Genomic DNA, 16124 nt, shown 5'->3' with positions numbered 1-16124 from the left:
GTTGAGTCAAGATAAACACGGCGTTCAATTACACCGTAATTACAACTGACACGGCAAAATTAACAAAATTGAGAAAAAAAACTCGTAATTATCCTACCTAGACCTATTTGCTTTAAGTGACTTTTCCAAGCAATTTCCGTTGAGTCACAAAAAAGGGGAAAATCGACGTTAAAGTAAGGTAATTAAGAAGCAGAAAGAATTAAAGGCCTTACATTTTTAGGTGTTTGTTGATGCGTAATTGGTATGGCGTGAGATCGAAATGGACAGAACGGGTGCACTGCGTTTTTCCTACAATTTGTTACAACGGCTTGACTACAGATTAACCCATAATTTGTGGGTTTGTTTTGACACCCCTATGACGTGTGTATAGACTGTGTATCTTTCGGGAATACAATTTTACATATTGGAATTTGTTTGTTTGAGACACAGTGTAATTTTCAGTGTACAATCATTTAAAAATCTTAATTAAATTGAGATTGAGACTTTACAATATAAAATTCAAAACTTCAACTGATTCATGCCTTTCATAATTACTGTAGAGAAATAACAATTGAAACAATAAAATACTTTAGAAGTTAATACCAATACAAACGTCTACTGCGACTGGTGGGGCGGAAGAAAAATAAACAAATCGAAATAATCTCTCCGCAAAACTCTTTCATTAAGACGGGGAAGCTAAAGACGACGACTAAGGGCGGATAATTTCTGAAATACCTTCGAAGATAGGAAATAAATTATCCGGTAATCTATCTTTGTAACATTGTTTCAATTTCAATAAGTTACTTTATGTTTACTTTCGTAGGATAAATAAATCATTTCTTATTTCTGTGGACTATAATACAAGTAAAGATATTAACGTAGACTGATAAATATGGATGAAGTAAAACTCATATTTACGAACATTATCATGTCACCAAACGTTATAATGCAATGTTTATATACCGTTTTCTTATATAAACACTTCAGTTCCAATGTTTATGTTTGCAATTCATAAGAATTTGCCAAGACAAACATTAAATCTGTTAACACTTTCCATTGGCAACCACTTCGGTGGTCTAGCTTTCATACGGTCAACATGTTGAAAGTTTCAATGACTCGCATCTGGTATTTAAATTAATATAGTGGAAACCATTTCCCGTGCTTGGATGTCTAGATATCCTGTATATTCTTATTTCCTTTATCATTCAATGAAACCGCACAATAAATCAAGGGCAATCCAAATGAGTAAAAAATTGTAGCTGTATCATTGAAGACCGCACTTAGAATTCCACTAGCGGTCGCATTGAGTCAAAGATGGCCGAAGGTTTATTTCCATTTTTAAATGAGAGCGGCTGAGAGCTTTGTCGGCTCCGAGTTTGTGCTCTGCGTTTTAAGTGGATTAAATCGCTCCACGCTCGTAAAACCGACAAGTGCTCGAGCTAAGAATTAAAGTAACCGTTCGACTTTTGCATGAGAAAGTGCTCGCGGGACCTTGCCTCCTAGTCACTCCGCACAATTTGATGCGGCCGATTTTTATTTATTTTCCCGTGGAAGCCTGGAAGCTGTTGAAACGAACTCTTTGCGGACTGCGACTGCTTTGTGAATACTCAACTAAAGAAATTCATTAACACTATCCGAATGGAGTGGTGCTGATTATCGATGCTCCCCACGCCCGCTCTGCTTCCGACGAAATGGAATAGTCAATAGCAAAGCTTTTGCTGACTGAAACACTTAAAAATATAGCGGAGTGGGCGAACTAAGTCAAAGAACCGCCATTAAAGACAATAATAAATAGCTCATGATGCTTTAGTATAAGGCATAGTAACTGCTCTTGAATTTAAATGGTATATTTAGACCACGACCAGTCGTTTAGAGCATAGAAACGGGTTCATTGAATGGTTTGCCAACGGCAGCTGGAATGTTTACGAAAAACAACCAAACGAAAAGTTAGGTAATAGATACAGAACATGGCATTCGGGGAATTCTTTTATCGTTTTGTTTGAGATTATTCGTGGAATAGCATTAGTTGTCTATACGACCACAAGTATCTCCGAGCTGTTGTTACTAAATGGCTTGCATGTTAATGTTAATTACCGTGTGTTCATTATAAATTATATTGTTTGAGTTGTTCTTTTCCGTGTTTTTATTAAATTAATGTTGTGTACCTTTGTTAGCGTACTGAATAATAAATTAGTATGAAATGTTTGTAACAGTAATTAGATTTGATTTATTTGTGACAGTGTGGTTATACAAAGGAGTCACTATGTTAAAGTTAATTATTATAATAACATACGCATTAGAAATATTAAATGACACTTGTGTAACAACTGAGAATCTTGTCGCAATTTGTCATAATTTACAAGTACCTACAAAGTTCGAAACATAGATATTATAATAATTGGGGTATTATTTTACTAAACAAAATAACGAAATGCCACCTTAAAATATCAGATTACCCAACTCGGCTGAAATTAAACTTGAACACAACAAGTTACAAGGAAGACAAAATTATCAAGTTGAAAAGATCCGAAAGCGTTAAAATAATCAATTCAGGTCGTGGGTTACTGAAGGAACGTCTGCGCCATCGAACTCAACTTTAAAATGAGTATAAATTGCAAAACTTGGGAATTATTTGCGTCGTCTCTTCGTAGAAATTTACTCAGTTTTTCCAGAGTTTCATTATAACAAGTTTAATTGAAGAGAGCGTCCGGTACATAAATTTAAACTTTTGGCATGCATTTTAATCTGCTTACCAGTAGTTAGTTGGAGGTAATGGCCACTAAATGAGTTTCTAGTTTGCTTTAAATTGTCGGCTCGTTAATAAAATAGGTGTAGGTAGGAGCGTTTGTGGTCGGGCTTGGTTAGCCTTTTAGCATGTTGTGTTGCAGTGTTCGTACGCGGACATTCTTGTACGTAGGACAGTTTACACGTGTCCGCCCCACCGCATGCTACGCTGCACCAGAATATTATGTAAATAAAATATTCCAAAAGTTTTAGTTTTGCATGCAGAGACTGAATATTTCGCTTTATTAAAAATAAGCGAGCAGAATGTGGTTTAAGGTAATGTTGCTTTATAAAAACTTCTGCTTTTCGTAAGTATAATACACGTACGTACAATATACTTGTAAGTACATTAAACATTATGGGTTCATAATTAGTAAATACACGTTGTACAACAACATTGTTATTAAGATAAATACTAAGGGCAGTAATCACTCAACATCGCATGAATCCAATTTTAGCGCATAATAATGCCACAAAAAATCTATAAACGATGCACTCGCAGCGGATAAAAGTACAAAATGAATATAATAGGCAGTAAAATACTGGTTTAATCGGTAATTTATGCTCATCAAAGAACAGATGCGGACAAGCTAGGAGTCACCATTAAGGCTCTGTCATAAAACTGGTCCCGGACGCTGTTAGGTAAGTATACGTCTTCATTGCATGTATGAAAGGAATTTATTAATTACATTTGGTTTTTATTAAGAACACCAAATAATTATCCTGTTCTAGTTTTAAATAGCCTTATTAAAGGGGGCAAGGGAATATTATTTTTCTGAAACTGTAACTGTGACAAATCTAGTGAACAATAGTGGCTATGTTTTACCAACCAACTTCGTTGATAAGTCTAAAAAAATAAAATTGTAAACGATATTTACAGAATGAAACAATTTACAAAATACTTTTATTTCGGTATATGAGGTAACAAGTAGGTAATTATGAACACCGAACAACATAACAATCATAGATCCACCATGGCAGCTACATACTATCCAGCTTCCCTAGTTGGCCGCGGCGGTCTGTGACAGTCCAAGCCTTTGTGAGGCAGACGCCTGTCGGCTCATGTTGTGCCATTACATCCATTGTATGCTGGGTTCAACGGACCCCAAGGTATTCGATGCAGTATTAATTATCCGCCCAAGAAGAAGAGAGTTATGTTTTTCTCGCGTTAGCTTTGTGACAGGGCTGTTTGTTGGTCGTTTAGTTTGACGTATTTGAAGCAACTGTTTGGTTGAAAAAATAATGTTTGTTGCTTGGATGTCTACACTTCAATTTTATAGTGGCACCGCATCGCATCATCTACATATCCAGTATACAAACATATTATCGATACATAATCGTACAGACTTCCAACAAAAAATATTCGAATATTCCTCCACCGGCAATCAAAGAATGGGGAATTGTTTTAAAAACAATCGCTAATAAACAATCGGTGTGTTTACAGTGCAAATACGCGAAGAAACAACCACCCCATTTAATCCTTGAGTCGTTTGATAAACCAGCCGTGGGAGAAAAGGGGTGGCCTTTTCGTACCAGTATTACCAGCGTAACAGGATTAATTTATCCTAGAATCCTAGAGACACGATACGAAGCGAGGTTCTCACATAAGATGTACCAGGTACGTAGATACATTTGTTTTAGTGATCGTGAAAACTTTATGCGACGGACTATCGATTTGTATTGCGCCTTTACGTTCAGTCCGAACGAAGCCGAAGCTTTAATACATTTATCTATTTGAGACAAAGAGTATTACTGTGTTTCGTAGAACAATTTGTTTGAGTCTTAGTATGTCGCTTTGTCGTTCCAATTGCGATGAAAATATTCTACTTTAAAAACGTTGATGTGAGTTTGTTTAAAATAGCTGAGAAATTGAATTAAATGTATCTTAGTTTTTGCGCGTTTTTCTAGGAAGAGTGCAGCTATATTCATCCATTATGTACACACTGGTTACACATTCTGGTGTCCCAACTGGTACTGCTGCATATGAATGTCTTTAAAAACAAGGTAGGTCCTTTCATCATAGATTTTTTGCAACTTAACTATGATCATTAACGAAATAATCGAAGCATGATGACAGAAAATTATATTCATGTTAACCACATAAACATCTCACTTGTATAGGATTACATCCATAAGTTGAGAAAATCTATGATTTATAACGTAATAAATTAAGAAGCAATAAAAATGTTAGCTAATTAACCTCAAATCAACACTCTGTGAGGTTAGAAGTAATAAATAAAGATTAATTTATTTTTGTGTATGATTACCTAATTTATGTTGTCTCTTTATTAAATTAGTGTTTTAATGTCTTATAACTTACATAAAAATCAGCTCATCTATGGCTCTTCTTTATACCATTTATATTTATTTTCACGTATTTCATAGGTCACTAAATACATCCTAAAATGACTTCATAACTGTTGTGGTCTGATCAACACCATCCGATGCAGTGCTTAAAACTAATACCAAATAATTTTTACACTCAATCCCGAGCTATAATAACCAATTTATCAGCAAAAGCATCAGCGAAAGAAGTTGAGTGAAGCCATTTATTTTCCAACAAAGATTTTCTAAGCTGCTTTATTCAGTAGCAAGTATTGGAATAGCAAATACTATTAAGAGATCACGAATCTAAAATAGCATTACACGCGGACCAAGATGAGAACAAAACAAAATGTGAGACAATGGACTATGTGGCGCTACTTAACTTGCATTAGGAATGAGAATTTCTCGAATAGATTGAGCGAAAATAAGGTGAAAACAATCAAATTTTACTTTTAGTTGTCGTGGTTGAAAGAAATTCTTTGAATTATTTTATTTCTTGAGTATAAATATATCTTTAGCAAATTGTTTTCCAACAGTTCTAATTTACTTCTTCATCTGCGATATGTAGGGTGATAACAAAGCAGGTAAGTATACCTTCTGTGATAGCTACAATCATAAGAAAAGTCCAAAATAGCTAACACAAGGCAGCAGTTCTCACGAGATTATCCTTTATCAACCGCGTACAGAAGCTGATTTTATTTATAAAGATGTAATTTATTCCAGGTCTACCTTTATTCAAAGAAAATGTCAGCACCTAACACGTAATTTATTCAAAACATAATACGACATCTTCTTAGAAACACGCGGTAACTTTTTGCTCGGAGAAAGAAACTCAGTTGATAGCTGTCATGTGAGTTTTCAATTACTTGCAAATACACGTACCTACGTGTGGGCGAGAGCTCTCGTCTCAAAACTCTTGGGATTCAAACTTCACGTTACGTGGTGGAAAGAGTTGGCGAATGATGACTTATACGAAACTGGTCAGAATGGACTTTTATGATCGTGTCTTTTTTGCTTTTTGCTTTGCTAGTCGAATAGAACATGATCGAAATCTTTATTTTAAACCAATAAGTGCCTATACTCTCCTAGACTGTTGTTGAGTTGTTATAACACCTGGTAGAACATGATAAAAATTATTATTCTTGAAACTATATTATACGACTACCAATCTAATTACATTACCAACCAATGAACGGCCACAATTCACAAACAACGACCACAGAAACATCGAAGATGGCGAATCTAAAATAACGCGTCCCGTCTGCCGCTAAACAAAACAAATAGCACCACAATAAGACGAGGTTCCGCGTGCCACGGAGCCGATGCGACGCTGACACGATTTATATACAGATTCACCTGCCCCCCTCACTTGGAGAACAGAACAGGATGAGCCCATTCATTCCTCATTCATGCTTTTCTTGTAGAAGCTTCTAGATGTTAATGAAGTGAATCAGACGATCAATAGACTGATAATAATTTGCTTGTTAGTTGTTTAAACTATTAGTAAAATAATAGCGATTGAATTAATAAGTTATTTTAATTAATATTCAAATTGTCACGCAGCAAACTTTATTGTTCTATTCTACGAGTACAACAAAATGTTAACGTTAGAACCAAAATTAATGTTTGCAAAACGTTCGATTCACGATCGCAGTTGAACAATTTAGAGAAGCATTTAATTGTAATGCAGCAAATATTGGGTAACTGTTAAACAGCCATTAAGCAAGTAATTGCTATTGCAATGAGTGCATGCATCGATAGGAAGGACTAAAATGAAACTGCAAAGTAGAAATTCCCCAATTTCTAAATAGAGCGCAGAGTGTATGCGCAAAACACGATACGCTATTACCCGAAGATTACCCAAACAATAACCCATGAAATAAGACTAGCATACACTCGTAAAATTTAATGCCAACTAGTATTGGAAAGTCGACTTAAGAGTTGTATTTCAAAATATTTATCGTGGCAAATGGCGCAGCGAAGCACTTTAGCCAAGACGGAAATGTGAAATCTATAACAAATGTACCGAACGGATATTGAGTTTTGATGTCATAGATGATGCGTGTCTGGAGTATTCTCGAGATAATAAAATACTACGCCAGTCCCATCTCGTATTATATTACGTTGAGCTAAGACATTCAGCGAGATATTGATATTGTAAAAAGAAACAAAACCACGTCGTGACTCCTGTAATAAACTTCAAGTTTAGAAGTCGATAGATTCCACTTTTTATTGATATTGAGCGAACGAGACAATAAAGTTAAGAAAATATAATGGAGATGAGTATGTAAGATATACTTTCAATAAATGATAATATTTGTTTAATAAATATAATTCAGTGAAAATGACAAACCATTGTATTATACAACTCAGCTCGCCGAGTTTGACAAAGATTTCGTCAAAAAAAAACTCGGTAACATAATTAAAACATTTAGAGCAGCCAGATTTATCTAAGTAAAACAACTTGATGAATTTGAAGTAAGAAGGCATTAATTCGAAGTGACAGCAAAAGAAATTACGGACAAACCGGAGGTTATTTATTTAATTGGACAAGTGAAGATTGACAATGATGTATAGTTTCCTCAACGGTTGAACTTGCATAGAACATTGATAAACATGGCCCACGCTTGTGATAATATCGGATAATAACACGCTTGTGAAATAGCAAGGGATTACGTGGTCTGAGTCATGGGGCTTACGGTGTGATGTGCGACTGGTTAAATCTGATGGAAATTGAAAAAAAAAATTAGAATAGTTACTTAGTCAATAAAAAAAGAATTTGTGCATGTACCATTATTGTCATTATGGGTTTATATGATTATAAATGAGTAATAATTTTCGTGATTTGAAATGTCATCAACATAATATCAAAAAAATATACGTGAAAAATTCTTATCTACTTTGATTTTCAGAACACCGCAAATATTTTGATATTTTGTAGGATTCAATATCAGTAGTGTTCCAATGTTACGATTGCACTACTACAATGCTGAGTCATAAAATATATGTTCAAAGGCAACGGCTTCAATAGACATTATGAAATATTTTACAAAAGATAGGCTATTGTAGAATCGCGGGCGTATTCCGTTGTCCATAAACCACATAATGCATAAACAAAAGCATTTGAATAACACGTGGGTAGCAAGTGACAGCCGAATGGAAGCATGCTACACATTCAACAGAAACTCAATCGTTTGATCGTAAATATTCCCCATTCGTATATTTTACCGCAAACATCGAAACACTGTCAATGGAAAACACATATTGAAATTGATAGTATTGACATCGGAAGTCGAAACTCGTTTCTCGCAGTCACATTTTATGAGAATGATAAAAGCGCCATCTCAGCTTTATTTGCATCACTATTTTTTTTCAATTTAAATTTCATCGCAATACATAATAAATACGTTTCTTGGCTTGTTGACAAATCTGAGAAAACAAATCACCAGACTGCAGCTGAACAAATAAAACTGAACATTAAAATCGGCAGACCATATTTCATTAAAGGTTCAAAATAAAGGATGAGCGTTCTAAATTTAAAACGTCCAATCTGTCAACGGTCGAGCGCGCGTGTTGTGCGACGACGAATGGTTGCAAACGATACCTACATCTGTTGTCTATTTTCAGATCGTCACAACTAAGACGACTGTCTGCGCCGGAACTCAAGACACAACTCCTTCACACAAAAGACCTTAATGATGAAAGGAAATCACGCAATTGACACTTTCCAAACTTTGATTCGATAACCCGTCAATTCTGAAAAAGTTCGACGGTTCGACGTGATCCCCAAATGTTTTGATTAAAAATATCTAAGCGATCTCTCGGAACGAGCAGCTTCCCGGTTTCCACGCTTATCGCAAAGCTTTGTGCTCAACGCATTAAGCTAATTTGAATGGTGGAGGGCCGCTCAAAAAGCCGTTGTTTGAATTCTTCTCTTTAGTCGGGCGGTTGCCGGCCTGATTGTGGGAGCCGACGCTGCATGGATTGCATTCTGTTCGTCGCACAAGAAGACAGGCGCATTGACGGCGGCTTTATGATTTAACCAACTGTACGCGCGCTGGGAGCCATGTATTTGCGTTGTAAATTTAATGCGCTCATTACATACGTACCTACCTATGTTTATATATTATGTTAAACACTGCAGTGCAATTGCGGAACGTTCATGGTACATTTATGGCTTGATTATAAAACATTCTGTCGGCATCTTTAAAATAACCAACGTTCGTGTACGTTAAAAATAAGCTTTTCAAGACGATGAAATCAGATAAGCTAGTAATCTTGGGTTGTCATCACAACAACTAATAAGCAGAGGTTTTCCAATAAAACCCCTTATGCAGTGTTGACTAAGGTTCATTATATACTTAAAAGTAAGTGTGTTGACGAATGCCCAAGATGTAGCGCCGTGGGTGAAACCATTGACAAACGACTTGCTCTGACACACTGGTGATAAATAACTGATTATGTTACACTGTATTTTGCCTTCATAATTAATTGACAACAGCTATCTACGAGGCATTAGCGTTTCAAATGACTTTGATTATATTAATCGGACTGCTTACAACCACATTTCATAATTTACTCTTCCATTACAAAATAACTGACAATTATCGCCCAGAATGGAAGCAATTTAAACTCTCCACGGTTGAAACATGCGCCCCGTTGAGTTGAATATATATTTTTATTGCTTTATTATTTTATTGGCATTGCAAGTGCAAACTGCCTCTCGTTTTTACGATTTACTTTTCGACTGGCTTATGGACCATAAATCTGTGCGCTTTAAACGAGCATACGCCTCGAGCTAGAGAAGCTACCGCATTAATATTGGCCAAGATCATTTGTTATTTCTTACAGACGTTCGTACACTCAGATATTAATAAGAAGCTAGAATTAAACAAGCTTTGAATGAAGTCGTTTCGAATTAAATAACGATTTAACATTGTCTACAAAATATTTGTCTTTGATGTTTAAAGAAGCAAGTTAGTTATAATGTGTATTCCCACCCTAAAACTATTTGTTGACGAAAAAACATAAACAGTCTAAAATAACGAGCGAAATGATCGCTCACCCGAAATAGTGATGGTTATTCCGGTACCGTCGTCTGGTAGTTAATTGCTGCATTTTTTACGCGGCCGACTGCCACGGATTCCGTAATTTGTCTTCTCAGAAATGAGTCGCGTCGTCGAATGCAAGCGACATGTAGATACGACTCGCTTTTTTGTGGTTTGAGATACCCCTCGAATTTCGGTCGGCGTAAATTACGTTTTAGTAGAATACCCGGGGGAAACGTTAGACGGGTTCTTTCGTAATTGCTGTTTTAACTGTTGGGACAGAAAATGTCAAACGTAACTTATTTTTGTGGATAAAATTACCGCTGATAGGCCTTGGTTTTTATTCCATGGCGGTTCAAAGCTGGCGCGTAAAATTTCCGAACATGGGGCGGTGATTAAAAATGTAGGTGACAAGTGAATAATTAAAATTGGAGGGCCACAGCATTGCGGTTGCAGCGTAGGGCGCCGTAATGCAATCGATAAATTGACGTCCACAGCGCGGTTGTGCTTAACGATCGCTCAAAAGATTTACGCTAACCGCTTGCACCATTTACTCGCACCGCTTTACATGTTTACGATTACGCTCACGCATATTACGAAACTCTGTCCGTGACCCCGCGATGCCGCCTCAAAATACGATAGGACAAAACCGCAACCCGGTAACTTATAGTTCTAGAGAGCTTAATACTCCATCTCTACGCCCAAGTAATTGAGGCTCATAATCAAAAATTCAAACTAATTATTAAAACAAAGATCACTGTTAGTTCTCTATTTGAGAATTAATATTGTGCCATTTTACTTTGTATTTAATTTTGCAGTTATGAATCACGTGCTAGTACAAATCTGAATTACTGTCACCAGAATAACTCGAGTGTTTTGCAATTAAAATATTTATGACTTTTGTCTTTGATGTATATGAGGTTTGTTTAGATGGAGTACTTGAAAACTTTGAATTATTGCCTCTATTTGTAGTGCACGGTTATCTAGAAATGCATTAAGGCAAAATAAAAAGCCATTACGATAACAGAGATGAGTGTTTTAGTGAATGGGGAGGTAGCGGATGTTTGTTTTGTATGAATATTTCTTTACTACTTCGATGTATGGAAGTATATTAGAAGAGGTATTGTGTATTTATCACGTTGCATCATAACATTATAAACGCCCAGAAAAGAATATATTGCAAAGGGAAATCTAATTTCTGATGTCTGAAAAAATACATATTTGAAAAGTATTGAAAATACGCAAAATTGCCAACATTACCATGTCATTGATGACTAACGTAGCCGTCTGTATCTAAAGTAGAATTCAGCTTTCATAGCCTAGAAATAACCAATTAACGACCAAAATAACAAATAAATGTAGCCACAGAAAGTCCGACACATATTAAACCTATTACAGTAACACAGTACAGTCTGCAAATTACAGTTTGTATTGTACGACCAATAATTACAGACCGCTATCAACGGTAATAATCTAGACAGGGACAGGTTAAAATTGTTTTACGTACCACTTTCTATGATGGATGCCTTTGGAAGTCGTGTTGATAGATGTTATGTGGCAGAAAATTAAGTGAAGGAGTCATTAAATGTCGATTCACAAGTTATTGGACTGATTAGACGAAGTGAAAAAAAGTTAATAAGGAAATTGTAGTCATAATTTCCTACTGTGCATACTTTCAGCTAGCTAGTAATTGACTCACTCTAAATAGTTTTTTATTCAAATCAGAATTAGAAACGACGGAAGCATTGCTTTAAAATTTAATAAAAGAATTGTTAAAGAAATTACTGATTTCCTTTGCTCAATAATAAATGATTCAATATCGATTGAAATCAATAAACGACCTGTATCGATTCATATCTCTTCTAACAACAATAAAGAACCTTCAATAAACGTATAAACGTATGTGTTTAAATTTAAATAATTTAGCTATAACACGTCGTATAATATGATAATAATCTCATTCTTATCACACCTACATTTCCTAAAACCCAATGTTTTTTCGATGATGGAGACGATTGTCATGCAAACTCAATAACGATTTCATTCGAACAGATGATCATTGAAATCAAATACATTAGGTATGTCGGAAAGTTTTTTGAAATGTTACTTTACTTTACAGAATATGAAATAGATGTCCCGTGATGTATGAAAATGTTGAAATCATACAACTCTGAGTCCATATTTAATCATTTCCGAAATTCGCTTAGATCATGCAAGTCTAAGGCCTCTTACAAAGTTCTAGTCAAGAAAACCGCTTCCAAAGGAAGTGAAACCACGAGGCGGCTAGACACATAAAATATTGAAATATATCCATTGGCCGTGCGAAAGGGATGGCATCACCTGCCTGCAATATTCAGGACCTTAGCAAGTCTTGGCAGACATCTTAGTTTATTCTGTACTTTATTTAAGCTGAGGTTACAGTGAAATAGTTTTGTGACTGCAACGAGGCACGTCGGGTGTGGAGTGGAGGTAACTGGTATGTCTACTGAATTATGGGTCTGGAAAAATGTGGTCGCATAGAGAATACAAAAATGAATTTTATTTTTGTACCTGTAAGGTATAATTTACAGTTTATCTTGTTAGATAATAATATTTTTTTATTCGTAGTGCTGTTTTTATGTGCTATACTCAATAGCGGTATGTCAATCTATGTAAGTCCTTCTCCTCTCAAGAATGCGTAAAGCGTTATGATCCATAATGTTAAGTCGAGTAAACAACATTGTGCAGATTTTATCCTAACTGAATGTTACTTTACTTTCGTGCTCCATTTCCCATATAGGATAAATTGGATCTCGTATCACAGTCAACATACCTACTATGGTAGTCATAAATTCCTATAATAATTTCAATTGACAAAACTAAACTTTTCCTTTTATGAAGTTAAATGCGTATTGTTAGTTTAGAAAACCATTTCTGTTCCCTACATTGTAGCCAAGCTGTATCAAAGAGGTGAGCCAGTAAGACCATAATACTGTACGATTTATATAAACACCGGTATACTTCTGAACGGCGATCGATTCAACGAATCATTGGCTACTTATAAATGTTGCTCTATCTTCTACGTGGGACGTAATGGCACTCGATCCTGACACTATTAACATTTCCTTCATAACTTCATTGCCATTTACGATACATTGACAGTCCATTCCCCCTTTTCTATATACTTGTACTGATTACACAATTGTTGGCACGCTCCAATGTTGCTACTCTTCAGGAGCTAGAGTTAACCAAACTCGGCGAAATCTCTGCCAAATATCTTTAAGTTGTTTTGTAAGAGTAACTGCGTAATAATAGTCATTCAACCTACAATATTATATTATGAAAACAATAGTAAGATTTGTGTAAGAAGTTTACTTGCCAAAGTTAGGCAATTCAAATAAATTGATGAAGGGATTTGGACTTAGTTTTTCGATTGTTTTATTTGTACTTTGTAAACTGATGTTCAATAAAAATTGGAAGCTGTGTCTTATTTATATAAATTATTGCTTCAAGGGTAAATAGATTAGTTTTTGCTGTTTTCTTTGGTCAGCTTTAACTATCCTTAATTAGAATCACTTTGTTAGTGGTATATAGTGTGGTAGTTCAACTTATAGTCTTTTCGTCTTTTCATTTACACTTAAATTAACTTTACTTCAAGACCTACCTGAAATATAATTCAGTCGATTATGCTCCCACATCAATCAACTGTCAGCCGTCAGTCCAAAATAATTGTTAGTCCAATACATTACTGTACGTTCAATGACCAACCCAATTCTAAACTACATTAGCTAATTTTCCCATGCTAATGGCGGTGGGACTACAATAAAAATAGAATACAGGCATTGTGTAACAGATTGTCCCAAGGGATTGTACGGACTACGGACTCGGCCGAGGGAAATGGTTACTTAATAGTGCTGCGAGTTACGCTCTAGTGATCTGTCACTTACAGGACAGTACAGCAGGAATACTGCGATCAATATCCATTAAGAATCCTCGTTACGTATTTCTACATTAAATTATCTGTCTTATCATTAAAGTCTGCGGTACAATGTACCTTATAATTTATGTGCCGCATCCAAATCCATACCTACAAACTTCGTATTTCACCCTTCCAACACTGATTCCAATAAAGAAATATTTATTCTATCCGAAATGTTTTGCTACCGTACCATCTTGAACAAGATATTGGCAAACAAACGAAACTACCTAGACCTGTACAAGATACTATTTGAGGATCAATGTTTCTGTTCAAATATTATTTTCCGTGAAAATAGTGAAGTCTTATTGCACTAAGCCGGCACGGGAATTGCTGCCAAATTGCTTCGCGTTGCCTTACACGCGTCATTTACCCGCTTGTACCAGCCTGAAAGAGACTAAGCGAAAAGATTAAGCGTTTAGAAGCGTTACGATGAACATTGCTCGTAAGATGTCGTGAATGTCACTTGAGAATAGGAACATTTATTTTCGAGTAGACTGTTCGGAACGGGACTAGATGTTTGATATATGTGTTTAATGCTTAAATATATTTTCGTAAGATGCACAAGCGTTTCAACAATCTTAAAGTTAACAGATTGCAATGTTATGCTGCAATATCTGCGGTCGAGTCATTAATGAGGAATTTATTAACAAAGTCACAGTGCTACTTAAGATAGTAATTCTGTACCCGATCTCCTGTAGTTGTGTCGAATAATCGGATAGCCTTTTAGAACTTGAGAATACAGGAATGGATCATGCTCTTTGAAATAAACAGCTGTAGCCCAAATTCTCCCTGTTAGACATTACGTTTAGTGTAGGTTTGTATCCAAAAGTTAGAGTTACTAACTTATTGCCTATGTTATTATCCTATGTATGGTATCATAACTTTGGCATTCATAGCATAATGATTGCGTTTAACAACAATGCGGGGTGACAAAGCATTCACAGCTCCACAATATGACGTAATTACCGTCACACAACCGCTTACGCTTTTGACTAATTAGTAAAGACGTTCAAGGACCGTACAGCAACAATGGGCCGGATATGCGCCTCGACGCCGCTTCCTACCGTTTCCAAGAATTCATCGGACCTCTCACCTCTCCCTCATTACTCAAACGTCCAAAAGAGAAGGATTACTTGTCAGGTAGATGGCTAATTAAATTTTATGCCTTTAAACGATTCGATGTAAAGTGAATCGATTCAATACGGACATCGGCTGTAAAATTTCCTAATGTCCGACGTTTAATTAAAGGGCATGTTTCCATCCGTGGACATATACCATACCTATCTACTACGAACAGTAGTTACCTATTCATAGCCCTGTACGCGAGCACCTTATTTTTTATAATAGCTTCGCTTTTTTGCGCAAATTGCATAGTGTGGCAAATTAATACGTCTTTGTCGGCACTGTGTGTTTTTCATGCATAATTTTTGTTCAGTTTTACTTTGTTTGACGTTTTCCTTTCTTCTACTTTTTGTCGGTTTATAAAAGAATAATGGATGTGTGTTTACTAAAGAAGCTAAGTATTTTTGTGAGACATCCACTTTGTGAAGCTAAAACAGGCGATATATTTAGGTTACCCAGTTTCTATTGTGAGCAGAAAATATTTTTATAAGCACGTTCCACGCAAATAGAGAAAAACCTTTTCTCTTTATTAGCACGTGATTATCCTGCTGTGGTTAAGATTTATTCGTTCAATTCCCTTGTTATTTCACCCGCTGTCCAAATCGTGGTCCCCCACATCGCGCCAGACAGCTTCATTAGCTCTCGTGTGACGCAAATTGCGTGAACAAAAGATACAAAGGAAGTTGTTGTGATACTAACGATTGCTGAATTGACAGCCACCAGGAGGGTCCATGAGTGGATACGAAGCTTGCAAAAATATGCTGGTAAATCTCTGTCATTATAAAAATTGTTTTAAAAGAGAATCTAAATTATATTGAGATGGCAACATTTACAATTAATTAGGTACTTAAAGTCAGAAATTAATGATTATTATTTTTGTAAATGTATTATTTCGTCTTTGTGTGGGG

At 35.7% G+C, this 16124-nt stretch overlaps 1 protein-coding gene across 6 annotated transcripts in view; it reads right to left on the bottom strand.

The window, feature by feature from the left end:
- Positions 1 to 16124, bottom strand: part of LOC110373607 (uncharacterized) — a 103381-nt gene that overhangs the window by 27558 nt on the left and 59699 nt on the right. The gene's annotated exons all lie outside the window — the stretch shown is intronic.

This window comes from Helicoverpa armigera, chromosome 12 (genome assembly GCF_030705265.1).
Source record: "Helicoverpa armigera isolate CAAS_96S chromosome 12, ASM3070526v1, whole genome shotgun sequence".
Classification (NCBI taxonomy): Eukaryota; Metazoa; Arthropoda; class Insecta; order Lepidoptera; family Noctuidae; genus Helicoverpa; species Helicoverpa armigera.
The sequence above is the reverse complement of the archived record's forward strand: the minus strand, read 5'-3'. Positions and strand labels throughout refer to the sequence as shown.